At 40.7% G+C, this 13,168-nt stretch overlaps 1 non-coding gene and 1 pseudogene across 1 annotated transcript; one reads left to right on the top strand and one right to left on the bottom strand.

Annotated features, from left to right (window-relative positions):
* Positions 1 to 13,168, bottom strand: part of LOC102406681 — a 53,028-nt pseudogene that overhangs the window by 26,821 nt on the left and 13,039 nt on the right.
* TRNAY-AUA lies at positions 4,938 to 5,009 on the top strand. The gene has a single exon. It is a non-coding gene; the product is annotated as a tRNA-Tyr (tRNA).

The raw sequence follows: 13,168 nt of genomic DNA, 5'->3' as shown, positions 1-13,168 counted from the left end.
ATTTATATAGTTAGTCACTCAGTCATGTTCAACTCTTTCAACCCTGTAGACTGTAGCCCGCCAGGCTCCTCTGCCCACAGAATTCTCCAGGCAAGAATCCTGGAGTGGGTAGCCATTCCCTTCGCCATTAGACAAAAAATAAATCAATGCCCTTTGGCATTTGAAGCCTCCTGCCAGGCAGAGCACAATGCAAGTGGACTTTCAGCTTCCAAGTCTCCAAGGTCTTACTCCCAGCACAGGGAAGCCTCTTTAATATCAGCCAACATAGAGGGAGAAGACTCTTGAGAGTCCCTTGGACTACAAGGAGATCCAACCAGTTCATCCTAAAGGAAATCAGTCCTGAATATTCATTGGAAGGACTGATGTGAAACTGAAACACCAATACTTTGGCCACCTGATGCAAAGAGCTGACTCATTGAAAAAGACCCTGATGCTGGAAAAGATTGAAGGTGCAAGGAGAAAGGGCTGACAGAGGATGAGATGGTTGGATGGCATCACCGACTCAATGGGCATGAGTTTGGGTAAACTCTGGGAATTGGTGATGGACAGGGAGGCCTGGTGTGCTGCAGTCCATGGGGTCGCATAGAGCCTGACACGACTGAGCAACTGAACTGAAGTGAACTGAACTGAACATAGAAGGAAGGTTGAGGGAGGGCAGCCTCATGTGTGAGGCGGGTCAGCTAACAGGGAAACCAAAACTCTCTCCTGGACTTCTTGGACATCAGACTTCCTTGAGCCTCCTGGAAGGCCATGGCAATTGATATTAAACTGATACAAGACAAGATCTATGTTCCTGATGACATGCCCTTAAAATATGTAACTAATAATGTGATATAATGAGTAGCATTCACATCATATGGTTCCTTCCTAAAAATCTTCACGTGAGTGTTTTCTTTGTTAAGCCAAAGAGTGCTTTCTATATCTCCACAGTCTTGTTTTCTATTCATCTGAAGCCCCGAGCAGCCCCTCTCCTTTCTTTCCATTGGCTGCTTAGAAAGAAAGTGAAGTCACTCAGTCATGTCTGACTCTGCAACCCCATGGACTGTAGCCTACCAGGTTCCTCTGTCCATGGGATTTTCCAGGCAAGAATACTGGAGTGCGTTGTCATTTCCTTCTCCAAGGAAGGCTGCTAAACCTATTCTATTCCCGACTGGAGGGTTTTTATCTATTTGCTGTGAGCAAACAGAGTGAAACATAAGCCTCTGCCTCAGCCCTTTCTTGCTATCAAACTTGATAAATCTGTAGGAGCTTTGCTCAAAGGTTTTACTCTTATGGGACAACATGTGGTAAAGAATTATAAACACAGATAAGAGTGTTACCAAGTCCTCACCAAGGTCTTACCAAATTCTGTTGGTCTCTGTCTTGGACCTGACTTCTGAGAAGACAATATTTTCTTTGATTCTCAGTGTGAGATTCACTCCTCTCCTCCCAGATGCCTGTGCCTCTTCCATCCTACCTCTGAGAAGCCTATGTGAACCCCTTATGCCTCCTTGACCCTTTATCCCAACGTGAAATTGAAGTGTAGGTAGAAAGATGTCTACAAACTTTATTTTATGTATGGGCAGGATCAGAAGAGAGGGATTTGGTTACTGGAGGATATAGGGGAATTCATCTGAACAAATGGTATTGAAAGATTACTACACATCAGAAACTGATTTGGTGATAGCTGGGTGAATAGCACAAGGTCTTAGCTCTCTAGGAATTTTAGCATTGTGGGGTATTGTTGTTCAGTAGCTAAGTCATGTCCAACTCTCTGCGATCCCACGAACTGCAGCACACCTGGTTTCCCGTCCTTCACTATCTCAGAATTTGCTCAAACTCCTGTCCATTGAATCAGTGATGCTGTGGGGTATACATGGGGGAAAAAATATGTGCTGAAATAAGAAATTGAGTTATCTAGACTGGATAATAGAAGTCTAGAAGTTGGGATGAGGGATGGGGATTGTGGTAGCTGTCTTTAGATAATGGCAGAGCAGTCTTGAGCAAAAGGGTTTTTCTCAGGGGGCACAAAGGGTGTGAACTGGGGCCAGTGATTAAAAAGAGCTGAAAAATTTTGTTTCATGTAATAAAGAACTTTCTGATATTCAGAGTTGATGACTTTGGAATTGGCTGAATGTGATGTGGTTCAGGGATAGTTAGAAAAGGGATAGTCATTCATTGGGACAATGTGAGGCTCACATGGGTGTCAGGGGAGCCCCAGGGCATTCCTGGCTGTGTGTTCTACAGCTTTTTGGCTTGTATTGTCAGATACACAGGGCATACACGGTAAACTATTGAACCTCACAGCTAATTTCACGCCTATTATTTATATTCCACTTTATTTACCTTAAAGCCTTTCTTTTGAAAATAGTACTTTTATTAAGCAATGTAAAAACATTTCTGGAATGAGCTTTCTTCTTAAATTTATTTGTCCTGTCTCTGGTGAACAACCTTGTTTCTTCTGGCATTTCAATATTCAGCTTTGTTTTGACTCAGTACATTTTATAATGTTTGAATTGTTATTTCTTTCCTACTTTTAAATTACCCCAAATCCCAAGACTTTGCTAGATATAAGACTGAAAAATATTTTTATTGAAAAGCTATATTCTCTATACTTCAATGACTTTGTAAAGCAAATTTCATCAGAAGTGGAATTTTTGAATTTTTAGTAAATATGAATGCTCCCTTTTCCTTACCACTGCTTAGAATTTGACTGATTACACTTTGGAACTGCATAATTGTGTAATTAATCTTGAGGATGTCAGAATGCGTATTTTTAAAAGTAATTTTCTTAGGGAAATAATACATATCTTATTTTTTTTTTTTTTTTTTTGCTGTCATTGGTATTCATGGTCTCTTAGTTTATAGGTATAAAGCCTGCCAGAGATAGCCAATATCAGTGCCATATATTATTAAAATGAATTAATTTTTCAACCACATCTTCCATTCAATTTCTCATTAAACGAGGCATTGTAAATTCTGATGTCAAGGAATACAAATAGCATGATTATACAATACTTGCATTATACAGAGTCCTCGTGGCTAACACAGTTATCTACCATAAACACTGATTCATTCTTTATGGAGAAGAACTTTAAGATACAGTTGGCAAAACTGACCAAGAACCAGGTGTAATTCAAACCTGATACTCTCATTGCTTTTACAAGCAAAAAGTTTGCAATCACTGCATACAAGAAGGAACCTAGAGAGAGAGAGATATATATTTACTTAACCTGTAGTTTCTGAAAAATATGTACAATTTATTCAAAGACCACCATCCTTTGAATTATGCAAATGTGAATAAAAAATGGATGAATTAATGAATCAGAATAAGTAAGGGGAGAATGGTATATACCAGCACTGACATGAGTAAACTACAAGAAAAAGATGTGTGCAGATCTGGGTGTGTCATGCTACTCGTGCATTCATACCACATAGACAACAGTCTACTGTCTACACATAAGGAAGTGTTCTGCATGAAGGCATTCAGATTCACAATGATGAAAAATGCCAGGCATTGGTCTACGTAAAGTTGAGTAAGACAAGATCTTGCTTTTAAGGAGCTTAGAATCTAAGGTAATAGGCATACAACTGAGCATAATAGTTTCAATACAACATTCTTGTAAGTGCCAGCAAAATGCTTTATCCAGCTAAGGAAGACATCACCTCACTCTGCAGGTATGACAGGTTAGTATGAGAGGATTCCAGAGGAAGGGAAATCTGAGCTTTGGCTTGACACAGAGAGAGGGCCATGTCTGTAGGAGGGCAAGGCACTCAGTCAGGACTGAGAGACCAGCAGACTCTGAGGCATTAGGTTGGAATGAGTCCGGCACTTACAAGGATTAGTAGTAAGTTCCATGAGTCTAGAGCAAAGGGTTGGTGGGAGTCATGTTCCTACCCTGGCCCCCATTCTATAAGCAGTGGAATATGCCTGGGGCTTATATGTGGAGAAAAGCTTAATAAAACTGTTTTGGAAGGCCTCCCTGAAGGCAAAGTGGTGGACAGACTGGAGAATAAAAGGACTAGAGGAAAGATTTTTTTTCTTTGTATATTGCCAGGAAAATGGAAATAAGGGGGCTTATTTGAAAGAGGTATACAAAATAAAATTCAATAGAATATTGTAACAAATAGATTTGAGCCATGAAAGAGAGGTAGAAAACTAATTTTGGATTTTAGATAGATTATTTGGTCATTAATAAAACCCAGAAAAGTAGAAGGAACAAGACTGATGAGGGGTGGTGTTTTACATGATACCTTTAGTTTGGGACATACTGCAGTTGAATTTCTTATGCCATTCAGGCAGAGATACTGAACTGAAATTACAGAAGAGTTCCCATATATCCCCCATCCCCACACATGTACAGCCTCCCAGTATCAACATTCCCCACTAGAATGGTACATGCATTATGATTGAAGAGCCTCCATCAACACATTAATTTCATGTGTCAATGGAGGCTTCTTCTTTTAATTTCATGGCTGCATAACATGTTGGTCCCTATCAAATATTAGCAATTATGAATAAAGCTGCTGTAAACATCTGGCACTCTTTCTGCCCCCTTTTGATGTCTGTGTCAGAAGCTTTCTCTATCTCTTTCATACTTAAATAACTCTTGATTACACAAAAGCTCTGAGCGATCAAGCCTTGTCACTGGCCCTGGATTGAGTTCTTCTCTGGAGGCCAAGAATCCCCGTGTCTTTTGTGGTTCAGAAGCAACCTTTCATCTTGGGGCCTCATCCGGGGTTCTTCAGGACAAGGTAAGGATGCTTGGAGCTCTAGTTCTTTGTTCTAGTGAACATGTTTTCTGCTGTACTTTACTAAATCTACAGTGTGCTTGTGTCAATGAATGGCACACCCTGTGTGAAGCAAGTGAGAAGCCTTACTCTGAGGTTCCATGGTGACCTCATACAGCCTATGGCAGAAACCCTGTCAGGGGTTTATACCAACCTGCCAATGGACTTCCCTGGTGGCTCAGATGGTAAGGCGTCTGCCTATAATGTGGGAGACCCAGGTTCAATCCCTGGGTAGGGAAGATCTCTTGGAGAAGGAAATGGAAACCCACTCCAGTATTCTTGCCTGGAAAATCCCATGGTTGGAGGATCCTGGTAGGCTATAGTCCATGGAGTCGCAAAGAGTGGGACACAACTGAGCGACTTCACTTCACTTCACTTTTTAAATGACTGTGTGGATCACAATAAACTGTGGACAATTCTGAAAGAGATGGGAATACCAGACCACCTAACCTGTCTCTTGAGAAACCTGTATACAGATCAGGAAGCAACAGTTAGAACTGGACATGGAACCACAGACTGGTTCCAAATAGGAAAAGGAGTATGGCAAGGCTGTATATTGTCACCCTGCTTATTTAACTTCTATGCAGAGTACATCATGAGAAACACTGGGCTGGGAGAAGCACAAGCTGCAATAAAGATTGCCAGGAGAAATATCAATAACCTCAGATATGCAGATGACACCACCCTTATGGCAGAAAGTGAAGAGGAACTAAAAAGCCTCTTGATGAAAGTGAAAGTGGAGAGTGAAAAAATTGGCTTAAAGCTCAACATTCAGAAAACGAAGATCATGGCATCTGGTCCCATCACTTTATGGCAAATAGATGGGGAAACAGTGCAAACAGTGTCAGACTTTATTTTTGGGGGCTCCCAAATCACTGCAGATGGTGATTGCAGCCATGAAATTAAAAGACGCTTACTCCTTGGAAGGAAAGTTATGACCAACCTAGATAGCATATTAAAAAGCAGAGACATTACTTTGCCAACAAAGGTCCATAGTCAAGGCTATGGTTTTTCCACTGGTCATGTATGGATGGGAGAGCTGGACTGTGAAGAAAGCTGAGCACCAAAGAATTGATATTTTTGAACTGTGGTGTTGGAGAAGACTCTTGAGAGTCCCTTGCACTGCAAGGAGATCCAACAAGTCCATTCTAAAGGAGATCAGTCCTGGGTGTTCATTGGAAGGACTGATGATAAAGCTGAAACTCCAATACTTTGGCCACCTCATGCGAAGAGTTGGAAAAGACTCTGATGCTGGGAGGGATTGGGGGCAAGAGGAGAAGGGGACGACAGAGGATGAGATGGCTGGTTGGCATCACTGACTCAATAGACATGAGTCTTAGTGTCTTAGTGAACTCCGGGAGTTGGTGATGGACAGGGAGGCCTGGTGTGCTGTGATTCATGGGGTCGCAAAGAGTTGGACATGACTGAGCGACTGAACTGAACTGAATACAGATTTTTATGTGAACATAAGCTTTCAACTCAGTTGGATACATATAACAGACATGATGTCTGGATTATGTGGTAGGAGTGTTTTTGGAAATCTTGTAGTTTACAAAATGGCCAGACCATCTTCTAAAGTGGTTATAATATTTAGTATTCTCAACAGCAGTGAATGAAGGTTCCTTTTGCTCCACATCTTTGTCAGCATTTGGTGCTGTCAGAGTTTTGAATTTTGGCCATTCTAGTATGTATGTAGTGGTATCTCATTGTTTTAACCCGCATTTCTTTGATGATGTTTGATGTTCAGCATCTTCTCATATGCTTATTTGCCACATGTATATCTTCTTTGGTGAGGTTTCTGATCAGATCTTTTGCCCATTGTTTTAATTGGATAGTTCATTTTCTCATTGTTGTGTTTTATGAGTTCTTTTACTATTTGATATACTAGCCCTTTATCAGATATGTCTTTTAAATATTTCCTTCCAGTCTGTGTATTATCCTCTTATATTCTTTAACAAGGCATTTTCCTATATCTGATAAAATGAGTAAAATATTAATTACCTATCCCAGGATTGTTAAACTTTCAATTTTAAAAGAAATTTTAGATTTAGAGAAAAGTTAGTGCAAGGAGATCTTATATACCCTTTAGCTAGCTTTACTTAATGTTATCATCGTATATAAGCAAGATACATTCATAAAAAGTAAGAAATTAATATTGGCACAGTGATGTTAGCTAAACTATATACTTCATCAGATGCCTTTTCCTCTTCCAGGATCCAAGGATTCCATGTTGGATCACCACGTCTCCACAGTCTCCACCAATACAATAGTTGCTTAGCCTCATTTTCATGATCTTGGCATTTTTGGAGCATACTGGTCAGGTATTTGAAAGAAATGTCTTTCAATTGGATTTGTCTGATATTTACTCCTGATTTTATTGGGGTTGTGATTTTAGGGAAGAATACCACAGTGGTGAGGTCCCCTTCTCATCATATAATATCATATCAGGAAGTACATGATATTATCATAGCTTATTGCTGGTGATGGTAACTGATTTTTGGGTCAAGATGGTACATGTCAGGTTTCACAGTAACTGCAGCTACTGTGAATGTAAATCTGTTAGTTTTCCCTTCTTACACTCTATTCATTAGCTGCAAGTCACTAAGTCCTGCCCCCAGAATGGGAGAAAAATTAAGCTCCACTCACCATGATAAGGTTAGTCTAGTTGTTAATATTAATAATAATAACAACAATGATATTATATATTATTATTGTTATTACAATTGCTACTTCTTTTTAATGAAGATCTAGCAGAAATTATTGGTCACTAAGAGTGAGACACAAGAGATGAGGGTTTGATCCCTGGGTTTGGAATATCCTCTGGAGTAGGAAGTGACAACCCACTTCAGTATTCTTGCCTGGAAAATTCCACAGACAGAGAAGCCTGGCAGGCTTCAGTCTGTGGGGCTGCAGAGTCAGACTGAGCACGCACATACTCATTGGTCACTAAGAAAGCACCATAAAGAAGAAACATCTTAAAGAATTCAGGTGCTCAGAAAGAACTTTCCTTTGGATATTTGTCAGTATTTAGCAGACAACATCGATTAGGGGATACTCTGCAAATGATTTTATATTCAGTTCTGTGAACTGAATCCAAAGCTAGACGTCTTTTTTAAATCCCCAATCAGAAGTCAAAATGTCTGTTGAAGGGCTCTCCTAGATTATACACCTGGAGCTGCACCTTAGATGGGAGATGCCAAAAGCTAGTAGTAGATGAAGGCAAACAAATAAAACAACCATCTGGTGAGGATCGCCTACCTTAGGTGGATTCTTATTTGAATGTTTACTCACTTTCACAAGGTTGCTATATGTTCATAAAGTAAATATTTTATGATCCATGGCATATGTTCAGACCAAGAATCAGAGTAATAAAAACTTAATTTCAAACTGGATATAAATAAAACTATACACAAGTTTCTAAAAAGAATAACCATCCGTATGGCTTTTCAGTGTTACACATGATTTGTAATGTTAAATATCTGAAATGTTCTCTGTGGGTTCTGGCTTTTTTATCTCCTTCCCTTCCTTCCTTAACAATATTTGACATATTGTGATGAATTCCACTACTGGAGCTGCCAAACTTTCCAAACAAACCTGAGCATGCTCTGTTTGGAGGTAAGGGACAAATTTCACCCATGACTCCACTGCTCACAAGGATCAGTGGAAGATGCAGCAGGGAATGGTGTTGTGGGAAAGCCCGTGGGGCTGGGACAGCATTCAGATACTTTTTGTACATCCTGCTGGACTCATAAAGCCACATCCTCTAGGACTAAGAGTAAGGGGTGATTTTGTCAGAAAGTCACTGCCCAGAGAAGAAGTTGGCTAATCCATTGAGCCTTCCCTCCCAAAGCATCTATGGAGGCAGCTCCTCAGATGAAAACAGACAATCCAATTTGAGTTGAAAAGCCACAATGCAAGGAAAATCCATCTCAGCGTATTCTTCCTATTCATGACCACCTGCAAGTAGAATAGCCAGATCCTCTTACTTCATTTTGCTGATTATACCTTTTGCTAATAGTAATAAATGATTCCCTCCAAGCACAAGAGTTGAATTCTAAGTATGGCATCCACCACTCTGATCAACAGTTTAAAACATAAATACATCTCTAGAAAAAGATGTATTTCTTTACTGAAATGAATTTGTTTACTGAGATACACTTTTTACTATCAAAGCCATTGCATAGAAATCACTGTGGAATCGTACCAAAAATACAGGATTTGAAATTCAATAACCTTGGCTGAGTAGTGGCTTCTCAACTTGCAAACTGCGTGAAAATTAAAAGTGACATGAAACAAGAGGTGATGTTTGTCCTGGACTTAGAAGAATAAGCTGAATTCAGTCAAGGAAGAGGTGCTGTTGGTCCTTGATTTGGAAGAATAAGCTGAGTTCAGTTGGAGAAGGAACAGAACGTGCAAAGAGATAAAGCATGAGAGTGCTGGCAAGTGCTGTAGAAGGAAATGGTAGGAAGTAAATAAAAAATTAGGTTATTACCAGGTTTGAAAGAATGCTAGGTACCCTGTTAGCTACAGGACCTGCGAGGTCATTTGGGGCTTCTAAGTAAAGTAATGTCTGATGACATTTATGTTTTAGGAGGGTGATCTTGGGGGAAATATGAGAATAGGTTACAGAAGGCAAGACTCAAGGCAAGGGGAACCTGTTTGAAGCCTGTTTCAGTAGTCCCATGAGAGAGCAAACACAGAGGGAATGACAAAGGAAAACAGAAGGGATGTTTGTGAGGTCGAATCAACAGATCTTCCCATTACTTCCTGGATGTAGTAGAATGACAGCAGGTTGCAGTTATGGGAAACGGGAGACAGTGAAGGGTAACTTGGTTAGAGCTGATGATGGAGAGGATGTGAGGGAGAAGAAGAAAAACAAAGGTTCTACAACCTCCTGGTCTTTCACTGGAACAGCAGGAGTGTGAGTCTGAGTGGAATGTGAGTGGAAAATAGGGAAAAGTTGCAAGTTTGGAGAAAAAGATGAAAAAAAAAATGAGTTGCAAATAAACTATACATTTTTGTCATTGATAAGAAGGCTGTGAGGGGTTCCTGATCTTCTCTCTTCCATCTGTGGGAAGGAGAAGCTGATCTAGATTATCTCTCAGACCTTTCTGGCTTCAATATTCAAATCACAGATTTCCCAGAGAGATTCTCTGAGCTCACATTGCTCTCTGAGCACCTGGGGGCTACTAGAACTTTCTGCCCTGGTTAGATGATTTCAACTTTGGTTATAAGCTCTCACTGTTTGTTGAAGCCAGAGATTTTCATGCATTGGGGGAAAAAAAGTGCTACATGAGGGGAAAACAACCTCCCACTTTGGAAAATGTAATGAGAAAAAATGAACATTTCCAGCTAACAGCTTTTTATGGGCTATGAATAAGTAAACACAGGGTGAAATGAGAGAGAGAAAAAACATGTGCTTCACTGGAGAAATATTTGTTTATTGAGCCAATCAGTGCTAGCTCAGTTTATCCTTCAGAAGGGCAAAGATGGGCGTGTTCACCTCTAGACTCAAGTCTGACACAGACCTGCTGTGGATCAGATTACATCTCTGATTCTTTCATTCCTTTCTGCATTCACATATCAACATTTATTGAATGTGGGCCTCACTGCTAGGTCCTAGGACACAGATATGCCCAGCTTATAACTTTAAAAAATTCCCAGTTTAGGGGGTGAATTAGGCTTATATGCAATTAACTAAAATGTAATTTTGTAGGCCTGACACTGGAGACACCAGTGTTTACTTCATTTCGTCAGCTCTTGCTTCCTGGCGTTATCATATATATGAGTAAGCACTTCTGTTTACAGGGATCTTCCTGGGTTAGAGAATAATACAAAATGTCTGAAACATTTTGTACACCCACAATGTGTTTGTCTTTGCAATTCTGCAACCAACCCTTTTACAACTGAGTGACTGAGGCACGGACAGGGGAGATGACTTTCCTCAGACCACAATGCTAGTAGAAAAACCTTGGTATGACCTTGATGCCTGACTCCGAAGGCCAAGTTCTTTTCTTCTTTGCTGCGTGGCTTGAAATGTGCTCTGGGAATTCTGCTATATCTAGCCCAGGGAGCAAGGTGTGGCTTCAGGGCTCCAACATGACTGATGAACTGCACAGACGTGTGTCTATTCCTTGGCTTCAGTTGTGCCCTTTCTTTTCCATATTGGTAAACTAGTCATCTGTTTATCTCCACCTCAGCTCCATCTTGGCGGCTGAGAGGAGCTACCCCATGCCCAAGGTCAGGGGTGGTGGCCAAGAGGAGCTACCCCACATCCGAGGTAAGGAGCAGTGGCTGCACTTTGCTAGAGCAAACATGAAGAGAGACCCTGCGTCCAAGGTAAGAGAAACCCAGGTAAGATGGTAGGCACTGAGAGAGGAGATCAGGGGGCAGACAGACTGAAATTACAGTCACGGACAATTAGCTAATCTGATCACATGGGCCACAGCCTTGTCTAACTCAATGAAACTAAGCCATGCCGTATGGGGCCACCCAGGACGGACAGGTCATGGTAGAGAGGTCTGACAGAATGTGGTCCACTGGAGAAAGGAATGGCAAAACACTTCAGTATTCTTGCCTTGAGAACCCCATGAACAGTATGAAAAGGCAAAAAGATAGGACACTGAAAGATGAACTCCCCAGGTTGGTAGTTGCCTAATATACTGCTGGAGATCAGTGGAGAAATAACTCCAGAAAGAATGAAGGGATGGAGCCAAAGCAAAAACAACACCCAGTTGTGGATGGGACTGGTGATAGAAGCAAGATTTGATGCTGTAAAGAGCAATATTGCATAGGAACCTGGAATGTCAGGTCCATGAATCAAGGCAAATTGGAAGTGGTCAAACGAGATGACAAGAGTGAACATCGACATTTTAGGAATCAGTGAACTAAGATGGACTGGAATGGGTGAATTTAACTCAGATAACCATTATATCTACTATTGTGGGCAGGAATCCCTTAGAAGAAATGGAGTAGCCATCATCGTCAACAAAAGAGTCCAAAATGCAGTAACTGGATGCAATCTCAAAAACAACAGAATGATTTCTGTTCATTTCCAAGGCAAACCATTCAATATTACAATAATTCAAGTCTATGCCTCGACCAGTAATGCTGAAGAAGCTGAAGTTGAACAGTTTTATGAAGACCTACAAGACCTTCTAGAACTAACACCCAAAAAAGATGTCCTTTTCATTATAGGGGATTGGAATGCAAAAGTAGGAAGTCAAGAAACACCTGGAGTAACAGGCAAATTTGGCCTTGGAGTACAGAATGAAGCAGGGCAAAGGCTAATAGAGTTCTGCCAAGAGAACACACTGGTCATAGCAAATACCCTCTTCCAACAACACAAAGGAGACTACACATGGACATCACCAGATGATCAACACTGAAATCAGATTGATTATATTCTTTGAGGCCAAAGATGGAGAAGCTCTATACAGTCAGCAAAAACAAGACCGGGAGCTGACTGTGGCTCAGATCATGAACTCCTTATTGCCAAATTCAGACTGAAATTGAACAAAGTGGAGAAAACCACTAGACCATTCAGGTATGACCTAAATCAAATCCCTTATGACTATACAGTGGAAGGGAGAAATAGAGTTAAGGGAGTAGATCTGATAGACAGAGTGCCCGATGAACTACAGATAGAGGTTCTTGACATTGTACAAGAGACAGGAATCAAGACCATCCTCAAGAAAAAGAAACGCAAAAAAGCACAATGGCTGTCTGAGGAGGCCTTACAAATAGCTGTGAAAAAATGGGAAGCAAAAAGCAAAGGAGAAAAGGAAAGATATACCCATTTGAATGCAGAGTTCCAAATAATAGCAAGAAATAAGAAAGCCTTCCTCAGCGATCAATGAAATAGAGGAAAACAATAGAATGGGAAAGACTAGAGATCTCTTCAAGAAAATCAGAGATACCAAGGGAACATTTCATGCAAAGATGGGCTAACTGAAGGACAGAAATGGTAGGTACCTAATAGAAGCAGAAGATATTAAGAAGAGGTGGCAGGAATACACAGAACTACACAAAAAAAGATCTTCATGACCCAGATAATCACGATGGTGTGATCACTGACCTAGAGCCAGACATCCTGGAATGTGAAGTCAAGTGGGCCTTAGGAAGCATCACTATGAACAAAGCTAGTTAGAGGTGATGGAATTCCAGCTGAGCTATTTCAAATCTTGAAAGATGATGCTGTGAAAGTGCTGCACTCAATATGCCAGCAAATTTGGAAAACTCAGCAGTGGCCACAGGACTGGAAAGGTCAGTTTTCATGCCAATCCCAAAGAAAGGCAATGCCAAAGAATGATCAAACTACTACACAATTGCACTCATCTCACATGCTAGTAAAGTAATGCTCAAAATTCACCAAGCCAGGCTTCAGCAATACGTGAAC

Source organism: Bubalus bubalis, chromosome 12, assembly GCF_019923935.1.
Source record: "Bubalus bubalis isolate 160015118507 breed Murrah chromosome 12, NDDB_SH_1, whole genome shotgun sequence".
Lineage (NCBI taxonomy): Eukaryota > Metazoa > Chordata > Mammalia > Artiodactyla > Bovidae > Bubalus > Bubalus bubalis.
Note: the sequence above shows the minus strand (reverse complement) of the source record. Positions and strands in the feature narration are given on the sequence as shown.